The sequence below is a fragment of the Solanum pennellii genome, chromosome 5, assembly GCF_001406875.1.
Source record: "Solanum pennellii chromosome 5, SPENNV200".
NCBI lineage: Eukaryota > Viridiplantae > Streptophyta > Magnoliopsida > Solanales > Solanaceae > Solanum > Solanum pennellii.
In genome coordinates this window covers 28,980,392-28,994,437 of record NC_028641.1, presented here as the reverse complement: position 1 = coordinate 28,994,437, position 14,046 = coordinate 28,980,392, and the positions used below count along the sequence as shown (strand labels likewise).

Here is a 14,046-nt window from a genome sequence, read left to right as displayed (position 1 = left end):
CAAAACTGAAGCTGCAGGCCACCAAATCCAACTCTGTCAGTTCCTAATCAAAGATTGAGATGAATATAATATGCTGTCCAAAAATCAGCTCAATCGGACAAGAAACGAAGCGGGAATCGCAATTTGAAGTTGGTTGTTAGGGCTGGATTTTTGACTGCGAAAATCTGCTCTCTTTCTCTCTTTTTGGCTGCTGAAAAACACTCTGTGTGTCTGAAAATAAGACCTAAAAATAGGTTTATATTTGCCTCATAAGAATGGGCCTATGGGCAAAAATGGGTTGGTCCAAATTGGGCTTTTATTTATCCACATAGGAAGGGAAAAAGACCCATAACCCAACAATTCTCCCCCTCACGACTATGTGGAGGAGACCGCCATCCCGGCGACCATGCAACAATCTTCAAACTTCCCTCTTGGCAAAGCTTTAGTCATCATATCGGAACCATTGTCATTTGTATGAATCTTTTCAAGCTCAAGCAACTTAGAATCCAACACATCTCGAATCCAATGGTATCTCACATCAATGTGTTTAGACCGACCATGGAACGTAGAATTCTTGCCAAGATGTATAGCACTTTGACTGTCACAATAAAGCACATACCTCTCTTGAGCACAACCAAGTTCCCCCAAGAATCTCTTCATCCAAAGCAATTCTTTACAAGCTTCAACGACAGCAATAAGCTCAGCTTCTGTAGTAGATAGAGCAACACATTTTTGCAACCTAGATTGCCAAGACACAGCTCCCCCTGCAAAAGTAACCAAGTACCCTGAAGTAGACTTGCGAGTATCAACATCACCAGCCATGTCTGAATCAGTATAACCACAAAGAATAGGCTTCCCTGTACCAAAACACAAACTCAGACTAGAAGTGCCACAGAGATATCTCATAACCCACTTCACAGCATTCCAATGTTCTCTTCCCGGATTAGAAAGAAAACGGCTAACAACTCCAACAGCGTGAGCAATATCCGGTCTTGTACAAACCATCGCATACATCAAACTACCAACAGCTGAAGCATAAGGAACTTTCTTCATATCTTCCTTCTCATCATCACTAGAAGGACACTGTTTCGTGCTCAATTTGAAGTGCATAGCTAAAGGTGTACTGACAACCTTAGCTTTGTCCATGCTGAATCTGCGAAGTACTTTCTGAATGTACTTCTCTTGTGATAATACCAATTTCTTGGCCTTTCTATCACGGACAATCTGCATGCCAAGAATCTGCCTTGCTGGTCCTAAGTCTTTCATAGCAAAAGACTTACTCAACTCTTGCTTCAACTTCTGAATCCTGCAAGTATTATGACCAACAACAAGCATGTCATCAACATAAAGCAACACAATAATAAAGTCACCATCAGAGAACTTTTGCACAAAAACACAATGGTCTGAAGAAGTCTTCTTGAAGCCCTGCTGACTCATAAAAGAACCAAACTTCCTGTACCACTGCCTGGGAGCTTGTTTCAAACCATACAAGCTCTTCTTCAATTTGCAAACATAATTCTCTTTACCCTTGACTTCAAAACCTTCCGGTTGCTCCATATAAATTTCTTCATCTAAGTCACCATGGAGGAAAGCAGTTTTAACATCCATTTGCTCAACCTCTAAATCTAGACTTGCAGCCAAGCCTAGAACCACACGAATGGATGACATCTTCACAACTGGAGAGAATATCTCATCAAAATCAACTCCCCTTTTCTGATTAAATCCCTTGACAACTAATCTAGCTTTGTACCGTGGAACTGGATTACCATCTTCATGTTTCACCCGAAAAACCCACCTGTTTTTCAAAGCTTTTCTGTCTTTAGGTAACTTAACCAAATCAAAGGTATGATTATCATGCAAGGATTTAATCTCATCTTCCATAGCATCAAACCACCTTTCTTTTTCTTCACTTTCCATGGCCTCATCAAGACTCTCAGGTTCTCCCCCGTCAGTCAAGAGTACATACTCATTGGGAGAATAACGAGATGAAGGAATTCTCTCTCTACTAGATCGTCTGAGAGAACTCTCTGGAGCATCTATAATTGGTTGTTGGACAACCACATCATCTTGCACTGGAGCATCAACAACATCATGCCGGTCATTCTGAACATGATCACCATCTTCATTATCAACTTGATTTTCATCATTATGAAGATTTTCTTCCGGTGCAATAGTCAAAGGAACTGGATCAACATCAACTAAGCTCTCACTACTCTGAAAATCAGCCTTGTCAGCTTTGTCAAAATCTTCAATTGTTTGGTCTTCAAAGAACACAACATCACGGCTTCTAACAAGTTTCTTCTCAACAGGATCATAGAAACGATAGCCAAATTCATCTTGACCATAACCAATGAAGATACACTGCCTAGTTTTAACATCCAACTTTGACCTTTCATCCTTAGGAACATGTACAAAGGCTTTACACCCAAAGACTCTAAGATGATCATAAGAAACATTCTTACCAGTCCAAACTCTGTCAGGGACATCACCATCTAAAGCAACAGCAGGAGATAAATTGATAACATAAGCAGCAGTATTAAGTGCTTCTGCCCAAAAGGAATCTGACAGCTTAGCATCTGAAAGCATACATCTAACCCTCTCAACTAGAGTTCTGTTCATCCTCTCTGCTAAACCATTTAACTGAGGAGTCTTTGGAGGAGTTTTCTGATGCCTAATACCCTGCTCTCTGCAATATCTATCAAAAGGACCAATATACTCACCACCATTATCTGAGCGGATGCATTTCAATGTCTTCCCTGTTTGTCTTTCAACCAAGGCCTGAAAACTCTTGAACACATCAAGTACTTGATCCTTGGACTTCAAAGGAAATACCCAGAGTTTGCGAGAATGATCATCAATAAAAGTCACAAAGTAAAGTGCACCACCATGAGATCTTACCTTAAAAGGACCACACAAATCAGAATGTACCAACTCCAGCAAATCAAGCTTTCTTGAAGGCGGATGACTCTGAAAAGAAACTCTTTTCTGTTTACCGGCTAAGCAATGAACACATTTCTTCAACTTTGCTTGTTTCACTCCAGAAAGCAAATTTTTCTTAGCCAAACTATCAATCCCCTTCTCGCTCATATGACTCAGCCTTCTATGCCATAACTCTGATGAAGTATCATTCTCCACCAAATTTACTGAGTCTCTGGACATGGAGCCCTGAAATACATACAAGTTAGACAACTTGTCACCACGGGCCACAACCATCAAACCTCTAGTAAGCTTCCACTGGCCAACACCAAGTGTATTAACATAACCCTCATCATCAAGATATCCCACAGAAATCAAATTCAAGCGAACATCTGGAGCATGCTTGACATTATTGAGAACTAGTTTGGAACCATTGTTACTTTCCAAACAAACTGTCCCAATGCCAATAACTTCAACTTCATGATTATTGCCCATTTTCAACGTTCCAAAATTACCTGGAGTATAAGAAGAAAATAATTCCTTCTTTGGCGTGACATGAGAAGTAGCACCAGAATCCACAAACCAGCTAGACTCATCACGAACAAGATTAATGGCATTTGCATCACAAGAAACAAGAAGATCATCATTAGCAACAACAGCAACACGATTTTCATTATCGCCTTCTCTCTTTTGTTGTCTCATATCTCTCTTGTGCTTGTAACAATATTTCATGATATGCCCATTCTTGTGGCAATAGTCACATGTAATATTCTTGTATTTAGACTTTGACTTGCTTCTACTTTTACCTCTATCATTCTGACCTCTGGACTTGTTTCTCCCCCTATCTTCAGTAACCAAAACATCGGAGTGTGAAGCTGAAGAAGATGAGGCTTGAGATCTTCTTCTCATTTCTTCATTCAAGACACCACTCTTAGTATATTCCATGGTTACAACACCACTGGGAGCAGAATTAGTCAAAGAAACTCGAAGAGTTTCCCAAGAGTCTGGCAGAGTATTAAGAAGCCAAAGTCCCTGTATCTCATCATCAAACTTTACACCCATTCCGGACAGCTGGTCAAGAACACCCTGAAAATCATTAATATGATCAGAAATAGGAGTGCCCTCTTTATACCTGATATTCATTAATTGTTTCAATAGGAACAACTTGTTGTTGCCAGTCTTCGAAGCATAAAGTGTCTCGAGCTTGTCCCACAAACTTTTGGCATGTGTCTCATTCACAATATGATTTCTAACATTATCTTCAACCCATTGTCTAATATAGCCACAAACCTGCAGATGCTCAAATTCCCATTCTTCATCATTCAAAGACTGAGGCTTATTAGAAGCAAACACAGGTAAATGCATCTTCTTGACAAATAGAAGATCTTTCATCTTGCCTTTCCAAATATGATAGTTACTACCATTTAAACACACCATTTTGCTCATATTTGCCTCCATCATTCAAAACGACAATCAACAATAACCAATGCTCTGATACCACTTTGTTGGGAAAGACAAGGCACTAACAAAGAATGCCTGACAGGATAACAGCGGAAGAATACCCAAGTCTATACTTTCCCTTTTCGATTTGAACCAAGAGAAGACAAACAACCACAAGCAATATGATAGTAAGGCAGCAAGTAATTCAACCAAACAAATATAACAAGGCAATAATAAACCAATCACACAAGACACCAAGATTTACGTGGAAAACCCTTCGATGTGAAGAGTAAAAAACCACGGGACCAAAAGCTCCACTATAATCACCAAGAGTTACAATATTGTTCTCCAAAATTGGCCACAAAACAAGTGCCAAACAACGAGCAACAACAAAATAAGATTGCACCAAATCTAGAGAATTAAAGGAGCAAAATCACCAATTTCGCAGCTACTGTTCACGACAGCAAAACTGAAGCTGCAGGCCACCAAATCCAACTCTGTCAGTTCCTAATCAAAGATTGAGATGAATATAATATGCTGTCCAAAAATCAGCTCAATCGGACAAGAAACGAAGCGGGAATCGCAATTTGAAGTTGGCTGTTAAGGCTGGATTTTTGACTGCGAAAATCTGCTCTCTTTCTCTCTCTTTGGCTGCTGAAAAACTCTCTGTGTATCTGAAAATAAGACCTAAAAATAGGTTTATATTTGCCTCATAAGAATGGGCCTATGGGCAAAAATGGGTTGGTCCAAATTGGGCTTTTATTTATCCACATAGGAAGGGAAAAAGACCCATAACCCAACATGTTCTTGATCCTACTGATCGCACTAAAACAGAAGATTTTGAAGTAGCTAATAAGCTGCGTCAAGCTTTGGTAACCAAGAGATTCTTAATTCTTATAGATGATGTCTGGGATAAAACAGCATGGGACAATTTATATATGTGCTTCAAGCATGCTCAGAGTAGGAGTAGAATTATTGTACAACCCGGCTGAGTGACATTGCCAATTATGTTAAACGTGAAAGTAATCCCCATCATGTTCGTTTACTCAGAGATGATGAAAGTTGTACATTATTACAAGAAGAGGTGTTTCAAGGTGAGAGTTGTCCACCTGAACTTGTAGATGTGGGATATCGAATAGCAAAAATTTGTGGAGCATTGCCACTTTTCGTTGTGTTAGTTCCTGGTGTTCTGAAAGAGAAAGAGAAGAAAATAGATCTGTGGAAACAAGTAGAAGAAAGCCTAGGTTCCAAAAATATTGGTAGCTTGGAAGGTAGTATGTCTTTAATTGCATTCAGTTATAAAAATTTACCACATCATCTGAAGCGTTGCTTTCTCTATTTTGGAGGATATTTAAAAGGAAGGGGTATTCATGTCTCAAAATTGACTCGGTTATCGAAAGCTGAAGGGTTTGTACAAGCAAATAAGGAAAAACGAACAGAAACCGCACAAGATTTCTTGGAAGATCTTATTAGTAGAAATCTAGTAATGGTCATGGAGGAGAGAGACAATTATAAGGTGAAAAGATGTCGCATTCATGATCTGTTGCACAATTTCTGCTTTCAAAAGTCTAAGAAAGGAACTTCCTTAACCTAATGAACAGGTACTGGAAATTCCTTAAGCAAGAAAACTTCATTAACCAAACGATATCAACTCTCATTGTCATGTATATTTTGTTTCTTTTCCATTTTTACCTGAGATGATATGCTTCCTAAAAATCCTCAAGACTACCGGTTGTTCATCCATTCTTACCAAGATGAGATTGATCTTTGGCAGCCATGTAGCTCAAATGTACAATCTTTACAGTTCAAAATGATAGACCCGGATAACTTGTTATGGCCTCGTGATTTATCTTTCATCTTTGACAGCTTCAAACTTGTTAAAGTGTTGGATTTGGAGTCGTTCAACATTGGTGGCACTTTTCCTAGTGAAGTACAGTCTCTAATTCATTTGAGGTACTTTGCTGTTCAAACTGATGCAAATTCAATTCCATCATTTATAGCTAAGCTTTGGAATCTTGAAACTTTTGCGGTAAGGATTAGGACGAGAAGTGATATTACCTTATTCTATTCTAAAGATGATCAAATTGAGGCATTTACTGGTAAAGAACCTTGCTTCATTTAGTTTGCAGGAGATCTTGGGTGAATCAGTATCTAACTCTCAATTATAACTCTCAATTAGATTATTTGGAAACCTTTTCTGCTCCACATCTCTTTTATGGTGAAGACGCAGAGATGATTTTGACAAAAATGACGAATTTGAGAAAATTGAGTTGTATATTTTCCGGTACATTTAGTTATTCAGAGAAAGTGAAGGGAAGATGTGTTCACTTTCCCATATTAGAGTTTCTAAGTCACCTTGAATCCCTGAAGTTGGTTTCCAACATCTATCCAGCTAAACTTCCAAAGGAGTTCAATTTCCCCTCAAAACTAACGGAATTGACTTTGTCCAAGTTTCGTCTACCCTGGTCCGAAAATATCTAGTGTTGGAGAATTTCCTAACTTGAAGATTCTAAGTTTAATTTACAGAGCCTTCTAAGGGAACAAATGGGAAGTGAATAATTCTAGTTTTCTAAACTCAAATACTTAAATTTGTACAACAACAACATTTCACAGTGGTCCATCTCCGACGATGCTTTTCCTAAGCTTGAACGTTTGGTTTTAACCAAGTGTACACAGCTTGAGGAGATCCCTTCTCCTTTTGGATTTTTTGTTGCCAATTCAGCCCTTAGAATTCAAACAACGCAACATGAAGACATGGCAAATGATGCGTTCATAGTTACAATACATCCTCCAGATTGGACTAGATGACCATCTGCTCAACTCTTATCTGCTATGCGCTTGCCATATTCACCTAATTACATTACCATTCGTTCGTTTGTCTTTAATTTACACCTAAATATGTTTATATTTTAGTATTATACTTATTATGTTGGTAACCTTCACTTTTAAGTGTATCACATATAGTTCTATATCTATTTATTGTAAAATGTCTTGTTGCGTAAAGGGGTCCATTTCTTGTGTGAAAACAGATAATGCAGGAGGAGCCTCAGCAGAGGAAATATCCTGTTGAAGGTTTTCACAAGAAACAAATGTCCCATTAAAGGTCAACGGCGTTTTGTCATGAAACTTGTAACAACTTTGTGAGCAAGAATCCGTATTGTTTTTCTTTTAATTATTGGAATTTCGAATGGTTGCCACTTTCTGCCCACTAAGTTGCAGTATTTAAATTTATATTTTATCAAGAATCTCTTTCTTGAATATATGGGACTGACATTTCAATATTTTGTACTATTCTGATATAATATATAGTTGTGCACAATTCAAAGAGTGAACCAACTAACATGTTAGTGATTGTCCAAGGATTTTAGACTTAACAGAAGGTGTCACCTAAACTTAAAACACAAATTCTACAGAGTAGTGGTTAGACTTACTATGATGAATCAGGCAGAATGATGGCTAGTCAAGAAATCTCACATTCAAAAGATAAAAGTTGTGAATATAAGGATGAGAACATCTTTGAGGAAGGTGAAGAAGAGGATGTGTTAGATCATTGTTTCGCAAATGCAGCTAGGAATGCAGATATTGTTCTTAGGCAACAATATAATAACAAAAAAGAAAACATGAAAGAAAGACTAGTTGTAATGGTAAGATGACTGAGGAATTTCCTTTTAATTTATTTTTTTCAAAATTAGTCTCCCCTTTCATGAAAATTTGTCTTTTATGAAAAAAATCGACTTTTACGAATAGTTGCGACTTTTATGAAAAGTTGCGGCTATGAAAAGTTGTGACTTTCACGAAAGGTTGTGACTTTTTCAAAGAGTTGTGACCTTCCTGATAAGGCACAATTAACAGTTATTCACAGTACTCTTTGTTGTCTATAAATAGAAGAATTTTCTCTTATTTTAAACAACAAAATTTTAAACTTCTTCATTGCACAATTAAATATTCGTGTGTTTTGCTCGTGTTGAGTTGCTCACTGACACCATTGTTTTTATATCAATGCACTGGTGAATAGATTCGGTCTATCCTGAGAGGATCTATTCCTTTAAACCTCGGGTACTAGAGGGAAATAATTTCATTTAGAGGACAATGTGCATTCAGTGAGATCGATTTTTTCCTTTCTAGTTCATTCTATTGTACTGGTATGTTTTTTTATAATCAATAATTTATGCTTATGTTGTTAATTGTTGTTTTTGAGTACATATTTTAAACTTTGTAGATTATGTTTATACTTTTGATCATTATGCTGAAGTAAAAATATGTTAATCAAGAGTTTGATGTAATTATTAGACTATTGGTGATATGGCTTCTAGACGATTTTGTTCATTAAGAAATTATCTAACCTATGAATATTTTGATGATATGGCTTCTAGACGATTTTCTCAAAGCCTTTATGAAACCATTCGTAGGGAGTAGGGGGAGATGTACGTGAAGCCTCACCATTTTTGGACATATTTTTGACATTTATAAAAGGAATTTGGTGATTTTCTCAGTTTTTGTCTATGATAGCCATGGATATTTTTGTTATATAGCTTTCAGACAATTTTTTTTCTAATCTTTATAAAATCCTGCGTAGGGAGTTAAAGGAGAAGTACGTGAAGTCTCACCATTTATTGCATATATTTTGGGCATTTAAGAGTCATTTTGTAGGAATTATATGATTTTCTCCATTTCTCGTGTGTGTTACCACACAAATTTTTTTTGTGATATGACTACCCTATGATTTTTTTTGCAAAACCTTTATGGAACCCTCGATATGGTGTATAAGGAGCAGTACGTCAAGTCTAACTATTTTTTCCACATTTTTGGGCATTTAGGAGTAATTTTACATGAATTAGGTATGTTTTTGAGTTTTTCATGTATGTTAGCCCATAAATATTTGGTAATATATATATATATATATATATATATATATATATATATATATATCTTTTAGGATCCATTTAAAGGAATTAAGCCATTTTGTTTTTTTTTTGTGTGTGTTACTTGTTAGCTCATGAATATTTTGGTGATATATATTTCGAACGTTTTTATTGTAAAACCTTTAAAGAAACCTTCATAGGGAGTTGGGAAAAAGTACTTAAAGCCTCACAATTTTTACATATTTTGGACATTTAAAATCCAACTTTTAGGATTTAGGAGATTTTCTTATTCTTTTTTTTTTTTTGCTTGTTAACCTATTTTATTTTAGTGATATTGAACAATTTTTTGGCAAACCCTTTATATAACCATCTGTAGGGAGTTGGGGGAGAGTATGTGAAGCCTCCCAAAATATTTCATATATTTTGGGCTTTTAGGAGTCATTTTACAAGAATAAGGTGGTTTTCTTTAGTTTTTGGTGTGTGTTAGCCTAAAAATATACAAAATCATTACGGAACCCTCCGTAGTGAGATGGGTGAGCAGTACGTGAAGCCTAACAATTTTTTGTACATATTTTGGACATTTAGGAGATATTTTACAAGAATTATATAATTTACTCAGTTATTTTGTGTATTAACCCATAAATAGTTTGGTGATATTGATTTCAGACCATTTCTTTTGCAAAATCTTTACGGGACCCTCCACATGGATTTGGGGAAGAAGCATGTGAAATCTTATCATTTGTTGCGCATATGTTTGGCATTAAGAGTCATTTTTAAAAATTAGGGAATATCTTCATTTTTCGTGTGTATTAGCTCATACATATTCTGGTGATGTATTTGGCTTTCAGATAATTTTTCTGCAAAACCTCTAGAGAACCCTCTGTAGTGAGTTAGGGGAGCAGTACATGAAGTCTCACAATTTTTGCACATATTTTGAACAATTAGGAGACATTTTATAGAAATTACGTGATTTTATCAATTTCTCGTGTGTGTTAGCTCATGAATATTATGATAATATGACTTTCGGATAAATTTTTTGCAAAATCTTTACAAAACCTTCGTAGAAAGTACTTGGACAATACGCGAAGCTTCATCATTATTCATTAAAAATAATGTAGGGGACATAAGAAAAAGGTTGTTTTAGTCATGATACATATCTCAAAAGCTTATATTTCATGTTTTTCTGTTCAATATACTCCCTTTATATTTAGTTGTCCACTTTAGAAATGACATATATATTAAGGCGACAATGATTAACATAGTAAAGTTACAATTTCGCCCTTATTAATTATGATTCCAAAATAAATTTACTAAAGATAACTACTCAATGTTGTGGGAAGTTTAAATTATCAAGAAGTTTAAATGAGGGTATAATAGGAAAAGAAATTGTTCTTTCTTGATTTGTCAAAATGGACAAGTAAACAGAGACAACTAAAAGAGAAAATACAGACAAGTACATTGGGTCAGAGGGAGTATTCTTTTATCAAAAGACATTGTATGAAGTTATCATGTTTACTTTTGAGCTTTGTTTTGTCATTTATTCTATTGATTAAAATAAAAATTGTATATAATGGAAAACTATTAATTCAAATAAAATGGTATGATTACAGTTTAATTTATTCATGCCCTATAGCAAACATGTTGTCAATCGCCTCTCTCCTTTTAACGCTCGCTCGCCACTATCCCTCTATAATTTAATTGCATTTATGTTTGTATAAGGCGAGAAAAAATAATATATACACATGAAAAATACATATATCTTCATCCTATACACTTATAATTATACAATACAAATATTTCTCTGCCCAGTTTTCTTTTGTCTTTCTCTCTTTCTCTCTTATACAAACACAAATAATACAAAATACAATATATAGTTTATGTCTGTATTAAGCGAGAGAGAGAACGATTTTTGATATACAAACATTTTATATTGATTCAATTGTATACAAATTCAAACTTTATACAGATATACAAACACATAAAATTGAATTGAGAGGATGCCAAAGATTTATACAAAAGAGAGACTGACAACAATTTATACAAATGACCTGCGAACGAAATTAACAAATCTGAAGAAGAGCAATCGAATTATACAATCGTTTCTTTTGTATATATGTAATGAGAAATAGCCACTGCCTTTTGTATATATGTATAGCGAGATATCATAGCAAAGTTTGTTACGGTGTGCAATTATTGTAACGACCCAGGAGTATCCCCTAGGTGTCACACGACATACTTGACCTCTCGGATGTCTTGTACAATCCTCTTAGCTTTCATTCATCACATAGGTATGAAAAGTAGTGCGAAATTAAAACTTTTCACAATAATAAGAAAAATTCTTTCATAAAACGTAAGAAACTAAGTCTCACCATCATAAGTCATCTTAGACACATCTTATTCTCATAGGGTCACAACCCTTTACATTGAAAGAAAGATACTAAATCTTATATACAATGTCTTTAATGAAAGAAAAACTAGAAACATAGTTCATGTCCTCGAACATATGAGGACATACCAATCTTGAGAGAAATCTACTTCCAAAGCTTCAAAAGCTAGAAATCCTCACTTGCAACCACCTACGCTTGTAGAAATAAAGAAGAATATGGAGTTGGTACAATTAATGCACTCAGTATGACAATATGCAAAAACATGCTTCAAAAAGGACATTTTAGTTGAAATATGTTTTTCATGTTATATTGATAAAACCTCATGAATCAAGTGTAAAAGACATCATACAAGTCATATCAACATACAAAGTAATACATTCATAATTCTCAACATATATTCATATTCATTTAGTAACCCATTAATCATTTAAACTTTCCTATCCAAAGTTATCCTAAGATCCACCTAGGTAAGACATGAAGAGACCGACATTCAACCCTTCAATACACACCTAAATGATCCTTAAGACTACCAAGGATAAGCATACTTCATCTCAACTCAACAAGTCAACATTCATTACTAAATGAAATATTCATGCATTTTAGAATTTTCACATAAAGACCATCCCCTAAGATAACTCCTAAGTTACAGTAGTGCAATATGAAAGTAGCATCCCATTCTACTACTCCCACTTAGTGTTCCTTAGGAATCACCCTAGACTTGGTACATTACATTCAATCATTTACATAGCCTTCATCAACATTAGACATAAGACCAACCTGTTTCATTTACATTAGACATAAAATAAACATGTTTCATAAGCATTATATAGAACCTATTCATCCATTAACATTACAAGGACACACCAAGACTCACTCCAAATGTCTACTTGTGCAATGCGTAGATGGCGTATCATTTCACCACCTAACCGAAGTAGTACACCGTTAAGAAGACATAGTTCATTACATTCATTTGTGGGGGCTAGCTTTAATCAACATATACCATGAGAGCTTAACATGGAATCCCGGTATTAACCCTTACCGGATGAGGGTTCCCCACTTGCCTAAGGTAGGTCCATTCTTTTAGCGTTTACATGGAACAACAATCGCTAGTCCTATGCGGGCGCATAGTTAATGGATAACGAGATTGATTCTAAGTACTACATCTCAACTAATGAAGTGTACTTATATAAGAGGTACATTGGATACTACATCTCAACTCATGAAGAGTATCCGCCCCTTTGTCAAATCCTCTCGGTGCTAAGAATACATCCCCACAGAGTATTATACATTCATTACATTCATTATCTATAGGTTAAGAGATTGCTACTAAGTACTTAATCTCAACTCATGAAGAGTACTCATCTCTAGAGATTACTTTTGGATACTACATCTCAACTCACGAAGAGTATCCAACCTTCAACCTATCACTCATTCATTGGAAAGCTCTTAGGAATAGTGAGATTGCTAGTAAACACTACATCTCAACTCACGAAGAGTGTCCACCCCAAAATCCCCCATTTGTTCATTAGAGTTCTTAGGAACTTTGAGAAAATTTCTCAGTAGACTCTCATTCAGTACATTGTCATTAGCTTCATTCATCTATTCCTTGTGTGTGTATGAGAAAGCATTTCACATAACCACCATCATTCATGACATTGTCTTCTAAACATGATCATACTACATTCTTCATAATCCACACACAATCATACTTCACATTCACATTATACTTCAATTAGTCATACTATCTTCAAGATACACATTCATAACTTCATAAAACATCTCTATGCCTATACGTCATTACATCACTTTAGTTCACATTCAATGCCTTCAAGTCCATAATCACAGTTCACATATACATTCATATACATTAAGTAAACACCACCACCATAAGTGGACCATACACACAAGATCAATTCATTAATAAAACTAGGCAATTTAGATCAACTTACCCTTCATCCAAGCCTTGATCACCTTTTCTCAATTCTCCAACAGTTCATCATAATTAGGCATAAATAGCAGTAGCTAACCACAATACAACATAGTATAAACACAATTCTAATAATATTCAGTCACATTCATCAAACCCACTTCATAAACCAAAATTTCAGAAAAGGATGATCATGGGTCCATGGAGTTTTTAATCATAAAAGCATCAATTAACACTGAAAACATCATAATTCATCCATTAAAACCTTTCAACGCAGAATCCATGCTTAGAATTTGAAATAGGAACTTTTAGGATTTTGAAAAGCCTTTGGATTTGCTCCTTAAGACCATACCTTATTGGTAGAAATCCCACGAAATTTGATGGAGAAATCAATGGAATTCTTCAATCCTAGCAGCAACTTGGCTTCAAGCTCCCATGGAGGTTTTGAGAGAACCTCTTTTGAACTTGGGGCTTTGATTTTGAAGAATGAAGTATAAGTCTAGGTTTTAGTTTTTTAACTAACTTAAAATATCAT

General features: G+C 35.5%; 1 pseudogene; it reads left to right on the top strand.

Moving 5' to 3' along the window:
- Window positions 1-7,190, top strand: part of LOC114077162 — a 15,400-nt pseudogene extending 8,210 nt beyond the window's left edge.
- The last annotated feature ends 6,856 nt before the right edge of the window (window positions 7,191-14,046 follow it).